General features: G+C 36.9%; 1 protein-coding gene across 22 annotated transcripts in view; it reads left to right on the forward strand.

The window, feature by feature from the left end:
• The window catches only part of LOC143647353 (uncharacterized), a 33123-nt gene extending 24134 nt beyond the window's left edge, over nt 1-8989 (forward strand). For 7 of the 22 annotated variants that reach the window (XR_013158014.1, XR_013158006.1, XR_013158012.1 and 4 more), the window contains 2 exons: nt 1504-1589; nt 7113-8987. The gene's annotated coding sequence lies outside the window, so the exon portion shown is untranslated. Of the gene's footprint in view, nt 1-1503; nt 1590-7112 lie in introns of all 22 variants that reach the window. The other 15 variants (XR_013158015.1, XR_013158000.1, XR_013158007.1 and 12 more) reach the window with 6 other exon arrangements.
• Nucleotides 8990-9787: the final 798 nt, after the last annotated feature.

Here is a 9787-nt window from a genome sequence, read left to right on the forward strand (position 1 = left end):
TGGGTGTTTATCTAGTTGCAGGATTGCCAGGTCTTTGGTAATCTGTATTTAGCTTCCTGAGAAGCTCCTGTCTTCCACAGCAGCTGCACCATTTTACATTCCCAGTAAGGTGGTATTATTTTTATCCCTCCTCTGTTAAAATGCTTTTTTAATATAAGAAGTTTACATTTTGTCCTAGAACATATTTATTTGTATTTCTTAGGGAAAGTTGTAACATTTATATCAGGTTTTTAAAAAATTTACTTACCATTGAGGGCAGCCATGATATGTAATTCCAATGGAATTTGATTTTGAATGAGCCTGAGAATTTATATTTAAAAATGATTGATATATTCAGAAATTCAAGTAGTGTCACCCTATTTATCACAGTGATATTGGGGAGCAGAGTTAACAGTTATGATCTGTGTTGTCATTGTCAGATTTTACAGTATGTAGCCATATTTGGGGGAATATCCTTTGGTCCACAGTATTTTGGGGCCAATTAATGGGGTATAATTTAGATACTTCTTTCAGAGAATAATGCAACTTCATTATAAGATCTCCAGCTTTTATCCTGCCTCCTTGAGGAATTCATCCCTATCCACCTTATTTTAAAATTAGCAAGAGGAGGTATTAACTCAGGTTGAGATAAAGCACAGCTTAAAAAGAGATGCACATTTTCATTCTGTTTTTATCTCTGCAGGGTAAAGAAAGGCCAATAATTATTTTGCCTTTAAAGGCCTTGATTCTGGATATTAGAATCTGTTGACCACAGGTGATTTTAAAAAATATTGTTAGTTATTTCATCAAGCTCCTGATCAGGATTTGCTTGATGTAAGCTATGTTGTGGGTAAACCTTTGGATGATCAAGAGTGAACTGTATTGCCAGCTATGTAGTTTCTGCCAGAACACTACTTGGAATATTGATTTAGAAAAATAAAATTTAATTCTCTAAGAGCACAGATCAGATTCAGGTATTCTTAAATGGTAAATTGATTTTGATCTACCATGGAGCTATAGAATAATAACGATCACATTAGGGATCAGAAAGTTGCTGTACAGATTTTCTGTGCTCCTTTTAGAAAAATCCATTCTGGAACATAGCGGTAAGGCAGATGGTCATTCTGTGATATCTCAGAATTTGATACTGTCAGTTTGTTAACCAAGATTTGTTTTGGGATTATTGCTCATTGACACCTTGAGGATGTTCTATCACCAGTTCTCAGATGATGTTATTGGCTTCATCCAGGGAGAAGATAGGGAGGTAATTTGACAACACAATAACCTAGTACGCAACTAATTCAGGAGCATGAAGAAAAATAGGTTGATTAAGGCTTAACTAGAGTCAGGTAAATTATAGGAGGACATGGCTGGGTCAACTCTTTTATTTTTCGTTTATTCCAGAGTTGAATCAACAGTGTTAGTGGAAGCAACAAACTTACGAGCAGGACATTAGGTATAAGATCAAAGTAAAGTTGCCGTGTAGCAACTTCCCAAAAATGAGAAGATGCTTATTTTTCTCAGGTTCAGCTTCAGCATAGTTACACCCACAAGTTATGTTGATAGATAGAGGAGAGAATATGCAATCTCGCCATCAGCCAGAAGACCATGTAAGTCTTTGACACTCTCAGTAACATTCCCAGCCAGGGAGTAGCATATTTTATTGCACTTTTAAACTCTTTCCTCTTTAAGTCCATTTGAATGCTTGATATGCACTTAACAGAAGGGGGAGTTGGGTGGATAAGAGATGTCTAATACAGAATCGCTGTTCTTTTCTTCTCCTTGAAACCAGTTAGGTTGTGTGTGCATGTGTGTATATGCATGTGTGTGTATGTATATATATACATCATAACCATTTATATGTATAAAATATTTAACAGCATTCCTGTTGGTTTTAAAAATATATATGTTACTGTGAAGTATGACATACAAAAAAGCAATAACATGTACAGGTTATGTGTAAACACCCCCTGGTTAACTGTACCCAGGGTAAAATAATAATAATAATAATAATTTGACCAGCATGTCAGAAGCCTTGTGGATCTCTTTTCAATCCCAACTCTCTTCCCATGGCTTGCTCCTTATCCCCTAAGTGAGCTCTAATCTCTCTCTTAAGGGAACCATTTCCTTGCTTTTCTTTATAGTTTTGTAAAGACTATAAAGAATGTGTATCCACATGCACCCCCATCTAGTTTCATGTTATGTGTTTTTGAACTTTATATAAATGAAGACATGCTTATTCTTTATATATTCCTTTGTCTTGCATCTTCCATTTGCTATCCATGTTGATGAATGTAGCTTGTGTTTGTTCATTTTCATTGCTATGTAGTTGTTTTAGTTTGTAAGCTTCCAGAATGCAAAAGACCAGAAACAGACTGGCTATTTAAAAAGGGAATTTATCAAGTTGCAAGTTTACAATTATAAGGCCATGAAAATGTCCAAATTAAGTCATCCAGAGAAAGATACTTTAATTCCAAAGAAAGGGCCACTGAAGTTTGGGGTTCCTCTCTCTCAGCTGTGAAGGCACACAGGGACCTATGCTAGCTTTCTCTCTTATTGTTTCATGAAGTTTCCCTGGGGGCATCTTCTTTATTTATCTCTAAAGGTCTCTGTCTGAGTGGGCTCTGTTGGTTCTAACGCTTTATTCAAAATGGTTCCCTCTTAAAGGGCTCCCGTAAGCAGCCGCACCTTGAATGGGTAGAGACACACCTCCATGGAAACCATCTAATCAAAAGTTATCACCCACAATTGGGTGGGTCATATCTCCATGGAAACAATAAAAAAGAGCACACCCAGCAATATTGAACGAGGATTCAAGAACTTGGCTTTTCTGGAGTATACAACAGATTCAAACCAGCAAAAGTAGTATTCTGTTATAGACTTGTACCTCTATTTATTCATTTTACTGTGTTGAACATTTGGATTGTTTACAATTGGGATCTATTACAAATAACATTGCTATGAATATTCCTGTGATATCTCTTGTTGCACATGGGTATGCATTTCTGTTGCATATATTCCTAGTTAATAAAAATTAATAGTGTGACAGAGGACAATGAAGCTGTCTTTTTCTAAATGAAAATTTTAGCGAGCCAGTAATCTAATGAGGGAAAACAACCATTCTTTTGATTATTCTAAGCTGGCAGGCGCAGAGGAGCTGGCCCTTTCAATCCAGGTAAATAAAAACATTAGATATTCAGGATTGTGCCTTTGCTTAACATTAATGTCTACAAATATGTTTGTGCAAGGAAATAAAATAAGTTTTAGATTTTAAACCACCTCTGGCATTATTTCTAGAATTCTAAATTTATAAGATGAAAGGCCCTTAGAAGACAGGGACTGTGTTTTACATTTCTTTTATGTAGTTCACAGAGTCCATGCGGTGGTAGTAAGGGGTTAAGTCCCAACTAAATACATGTTTCCTGAATAAATATACTTTGGAGTAAAATTATTTATACAGATGGGTGTAGTTTTCCAGATATCCAGAACTTTACCTTTCCCTTTATCCTGAAAAGGGGGTGGGGGTGTACTTACTTAACTGAAAACTTTTTCTATTTAAAACTAAATTTTTGTATAACATTTTGAAAGCTTTTTTCCAAAACATAGCAAATCATAGTTTGAATGAGTCAATGCAAATAACTCTGTTTTCTCCACAGTTTTTCCTACCACTTTGTTCTTCAGTATATATCCTGAGAACAGTTAGTATTAGTGTAGTTCTGAGGCCCAATTTAATTTAGGTCTTGTGTTTGCCTTTTGAACATGGATGACAAAATAGATAACATACTAAGATGTAAGTTTATCACTTCTGACAGACCCCACTTGGAAGACTGTATATTTTAGAGATTGGCCTGACTTTGCCTGGGAAGGCCAGATTGTAGTAAATTAATTTCAGAATCTTGCCATGTATGTGGACTTTGTTCTCAAGCTTCACAGGAAGAATCAAAACAATGCTTATCACACTATTCTGGGTTAGTTGTAGTTTCGTTCCTGTTTACACTAAATGACCATTAGGCCAGTGCTATTAACGTGACCACATCACAGCTCATCCAAGGACTGTTTCAAGTGTTAAGGGAAAGGTGCTTTAATTGAAATGTTATTTATCTAGAATTAGGCTGAGAGAAAATGCTCCTTTTTGTGAATACAGCATACTATGCACTCCATGGTTCATTTTGCTCCTTCATTATACCAAATGTGCTTGAGTTAATTTTTTTGGCAATGAAAAGATCCTTGTGGTTTGTCTTCCTTGGGGATTGTAACTTTCAAAAGGAGCTCTTAAATATATTACTGCCTTATTTAAACTGTTCGCTTCCAAGATGTGCAGTGCTTTAGCACAAAGAGTAAGTTACTAATGCCCTGGGCACACAAAAAGAAAATGCTCTGCTGGCTTTCCCATTTTATTTTGTTTTTCTGTTGTAGATTTATTACTTGATGTCCAGTTTCCTTACAGATTTACCTTTTACAGAACGCAATTCTCGTTAATGTGTTTTCCATATTGATAGGGGAAAGAAAACACTGTATTAGCAAAAAAGAATATAAATTTAATTTTTAACTGCATGATGTTTTCAGAGTATATGGAGAGACACCCCTTAAAGTGCTTCTGTGAGGCAACTGAGAGTATCTCATTAACTGATGTCTTCTGTGGCTCCTTAATATTTTCTTGAAAATGTATTGATTTTTTAATTAATTTGGGTGTTCTAGTCTACCAAAGCTGCCAGAATGCAACACACCAGAGATGGATTGGATTTTAATAAAAGGGGATTTATTTAGTTAAAAACATGTAGTTCTTCAGAGGAAAGGCATCTAACTTTCAGCTGAGGTTCTTTCTTACATGGTGTATTAGTTAGGGTTCTCTAGAGAAACAGAATCAACAGGGAACACTTGCAAATATAAAATTTATGAAAGTGTCTCACGTGACCGTAGGAATGCAGAGTCCAAAATCCACAGGGCAGGCTGCGAAGCCGATGACTCCAGTGTATGGCCTGGATGAACTCCACAGGAGAGGCTCACCAGCCAAAGCAGGAATGGAACCTGTCTCCTCTGAGTCCTCCTTAAAAGGCTTCCCATGATTGCATTTAGCAACACTAATTGCAGAAGACACTCCCCTTGGCTGATTACAAATGGAATCAGCTGTGGATGTAGCTGATGTGATCATGACCTAATCCTATGAAATGTCCTCATTGCAACAGACAGGCCAGCGCTTGCCCAATCAGATGAACAGGTACCACAACTTGGCCAAGTTGACACCTGTCCCTAACCATGACACATGGGAAGGCACAGAGCAATCTCTGCTGGCCTCTCCAGGCCTCTGGGTCTCTACAACTTTCCCCGGGGTGATTCCTTTGCATCTCCAAAGGCCTAGGCTGAGCTGCAAGTGCTGTGATGAGGTATGCTGAGCTGCTTGGGCTTGGCTGCGTTGAGGTCTCTTATTTGAGCATCCAGCCAATTAAATCAAACATCATTCATTGCAGCAGGCACACCTCCTAGCCGACTGCAGAGGTAATCAGTGACAGATGAGGTTCACATGCCATTGGCTCATGTCCACAGCAATGGAACTAGGCACCTTCACCTGGCCAAGGTGACGCCTGAAACTAAGTACCACACTAGGATAAACCTGTTAGCTCTTTTATGACCGTAAAAGAATTTTTTTTTAAAAAAAAGGTAATTGGAAAAACATCTACAAAAAGTTGTCACTTTTGGGGGTCAGGCTATGGAGTTGGTGTGTGTAGAAGATGGCACCTGAGCAGAGGAGTGTCATGAAAAAAGTGGTGTATAAAGGTTATACTGGCTGCAGGCCTGAGTCTATTGCCTACCCTCCCCTCAGGTCCAGCCTAGACCTGAGGCTAGACTAGACTGCTCTGCCCATGCTATTATCAGAACCCCTATAAGATATTCTATATTATATAAGAATGGATGTGTGGTGGTTTCTGGGAATCCTGTATTTTATGATTGTTTTGTAAGCCACAATTTTTCTTATAATAATAAAAGAATGGATGGATGGGTCCTAATAAGATGTTTTTAGTAGCATGGATAATAGGACTAATTTGGTTGAAATTCACATGAAAGAAGAAGACCTTAGCCGTGGGTTCTTCCCTGGAGTTTGAAGTTTTAACACTTAATAAGCATCTTGAGGTTCCAAGAAGAACCTTAGCTCGTGTTTTGAGGAATAGGGTTTGGTAAACACTAAATTAAACTATTGCTTAATGTAGTTAGGTAAGAGATAGTTGAAAGTTAGAATATATGGTAGCAGCCTGTAAGGAGAATAACTGTGGAGTTCCTGTCTGGAATTTCCTCAAGAACAGAATAGACTGTTAACCTATCCATGTTACTCTTTTTAAACCCGTGATTCTCAAAAGAGGTATCCCTTGAAGGGGTGGTAGAAGAATTTCAGTCGGAGGCATGTGGTTTATACAGTTAGTATTAATATTTTTGTATTTGAAAACCACACATCTATTGTTTTCATAATGCCAACCACAGAAAGCAGACCTTGATAGAATTCTTCTTGCCAAAAGGAAATAGGCGGAAGTAGAATAGTCCCTGCTAATATCCCCACCTGAGGGTAGATGGAATCCCAGGTGGTTCAGCACAGTTCAGAATCTCTGAACTGTTAGAATTTGGTTTATCAGAGGGGAACATTCCTCATAAAAAAAAAAAAAGAAAAGAAAAAATGGATGGATGGATTAGTATGTAGACGGATGGGCATATTTTTGAAAAAGCGGGTATTATAAAATGTTAATCGTAGCACATCTAGGTGGTGGTATACAGATGTTCACTGTGAAATTCTTTCATCTTTGTTGTGTGTTTGAAAATTTTCATAGTGAAATATTAGGGGTGGAGGAAACATTGTATGACTAAATGAGAACTGTTTCAGAGGTCCCATCTAGCCCTCTGAGATCCTAGTTTAACTTAGAAAGTAGTGGAGTTTTGGTGCTTTGGTATTGTCATGGTCTCTTAGTTTTTCATGGGAAAGGGAAATCCATTATGTTGAGGTTGAAAATATTTCATGATAAATTCTGCATCAAACTATGTAATCTTTGATAAATTTAATCTGTGTGATTCATTTTGCAAAATGTCTATTTTTACAAATTTTGAACAATTATCTTCTTATAGATTCATTTATTTCTGTTCCTTTCCAGGTTTTGAGTACTATGAAACTTCTGAGTGGAGACAGTCTTGGTGACATAATAAATGGCTTAAAACCACAGTAATTCAGATAAAAAATTAAAATATGAACAGAAAATAATTTTCCATAGGTAAAATGAAGTTCTGTGTAAATTTCCAATCTGGGTTCTTGCAAACACATATCAGATCACCTCTCTTCTGTTATAGAGAATGCTGGTCATGTAACTCGAGAAAAAACACTCTAGAAAAAGTTGGGTTTGTACTTAATGGTCTTTTCTAATAGTGGTCTCCTGCCAGCCAATAACATGCAACAAAAGGTGGTACGATTTCAGAAACGTTTTCTCCCAATCATGAAGGAAGGACCTTTCTTCAAGCCCTTTAATAGAAATCTTGGTACAAAGAAAAACAGAAATTAAATGAGGCTTCAAAGTTCCAGTTTTTAAAATAGGGAGTTCAAATGCTTTCACATTTAGAGGAGGAGGAGGAACAGTTACTCTAACCACCTGCACCGTTCACCTGTGGGTGCTCTGCCTCGTGCCTGCAATGACGGGCTCCCTTCTACAGCCCCCACCTCGTCAGTCTTGCTCCAGAAAACCAACAACTTGTAGAGAAACAATAATAGCGTAATGATTCCAAGTCGATATTCTCTAACCATAAAATTTGCAAATTTTCTTAATATTTTTATATTATGTGCCTTTCCAAAAGTGAATTGGATGGCACATATTAGTGATGTGTTAAGACGCTTTAGGTAGTCTGAAGGTAGCCAGCTTTTCAGATGATATTGAAATCCTTTATTAAGGAGGAAATATAATTATTTTATTATTTTTTAAACTTTATTTTTAATATTTTAAGTGCTGTAATTATAATTAAATCATCCATGCCTTATCTCTAAGGATAATCCTGAAAATCAACCAATTTTATGATTATGTAAACATTATTTACTGCTGAACCAAGGAATGAGACAGCTCCATTCAGAAGGAAATGTAATGCTGCTTGAAAGAGAGTATTTGCTGTTTTAAATGCCAAGGTCAAATGGATTCTCTTTTCTTATACTCCGCTAATTGCTCAAAATCATGCCTCACATCTGTTTGCTTTATATGTGAACCCTGAAATAGATTTTGTTTCCTTTGGTTTTCTAATTGCTTTTCTTTTTTCTTTCTGAGAGAAGAAACAGATGTTGTCTCTGTTACATCACCAGAAAGTTTAGCTGCTGCACACACTTCTCCCTGCCTGGGTCCTTTGTAGGTGTAGTGGGATGTGGTAGCTGCTGTTTCTCCGACACTCTTTTTCCTCCCTGGTATTTTGACAAACCACTGCTACCTCAATCCAGTCATGTTGTTTTGGGTTATGTGAATTGCAGTGCCTTTGGGGGTGGCCTTGGGCCTGACAGTTTATATTACCCTATTGACCTTGATGACTCAGCTAAGGGGTGGATATACAACCTAAGCAGGGTAACTGGACTCATTTATGGGTTTTGGTAAGTGAATATTGCCTTCAGGTAAGGCTTGATCCAGGAACTCGAGTGATATCACCAATAAGGGCTCAGGATCACTGTATTTCTCTCCTCTTCCCTTGGTATTAGTTTCATCATTATTTTTATATTTTAATATTTCTAAGACTTAGCATTAAAACATTTTTAAACAGCTTTATTGGGGTATAATTGACATACCATATGTCTGTACCTATGAATTCATCAGCACACTCAAGGCAGTGAACATATCCATCACCCCCAGCAGTTTCCTTGTGCCCTTTGGAACCTTCCTTACCCTCCTTCCTCATTCCCCAGCCCCCAATCCCAAGTAGCCACTGATTTGCTTTCTGTCACTGTAGATTAATTTACATTTTCTAGAATTTCATATAAATATAATCATATGGCATGTACTCTTCTTGTCTGGCTTCTTTCATTTCACATAATTGTTTTGAGATTCATCCCTATTGTATCAATATTTTATTCCTATTTTCCTTTTTTCAGTTGCTGAATAGCATTCAGCAACTGAAAATATAATTTTAATTAATATATTATAAAATATAATATACTTTTCAGTGTGTAAATATACCACAATTTGTTTCCAGTCTAGATGCCTTTTCATTTTTTTCCTGAATGCACTGGGTAGATTCTAGTACAATGTTATTTAGAAGTAATAAGAGCAAACATCCCTTTCTTGTTCCTGATCGTAGCCCAAAGAGGTTAAGTAATTCTGCCAATATCACATAGCTAATAACGGGTGGAGTTAGAATCCAAACACTGTACCCCTAAAAAGTGATATTGCCCAACATACCTGAAATTCCTAATACAGTGCCTGTAACATAGTGGTCTCTAGTAAATAGTGATCATTTTAATATATAAAGTGAACTGCAATAATAGCCTGACTCACTCTTGTGAGATCTGACACAGGAAGAGTCATGGCTGCTCAATGGGAATGGGGTGTGGATGGTCCATTTTTAGCTTGTATCCAAATTGGAAGTAATTTTTATTACTAGAAAGTTTAAAATCCTCTCTTAATTCCAGATCAATAAAGGAGGCATTTTATGTAGAAACAATGACACAGATAGATTATGTATCTTAAACCTAAAAGGAAATGTAAGATGAAAAAAGGTAGTTCCAATTGATAGAAGATGGGGGTAAAGAATAATACCCTAAAGACAAAAGAATAGACAAGGGACATCAGAACTGGATAAAGTAGCCCAG

The sequence above is a fragment of the Tamandua tetradactyla genome, chromosome 9 (assembly GCF_023851605.1).
Source record: "Tamandua tetradactyla isolate mTamTet1 chromosome 9, mTamTet1.pri, whole genome shotgun sequence".
NCBI classification, from domain to species: domain Eukaryota; kingdom Metazoa; phylum Chordata; class Mammalia; order Pilosa; family Myrmecophagidae; genus Tamandua; species Tamandua tetradactyla.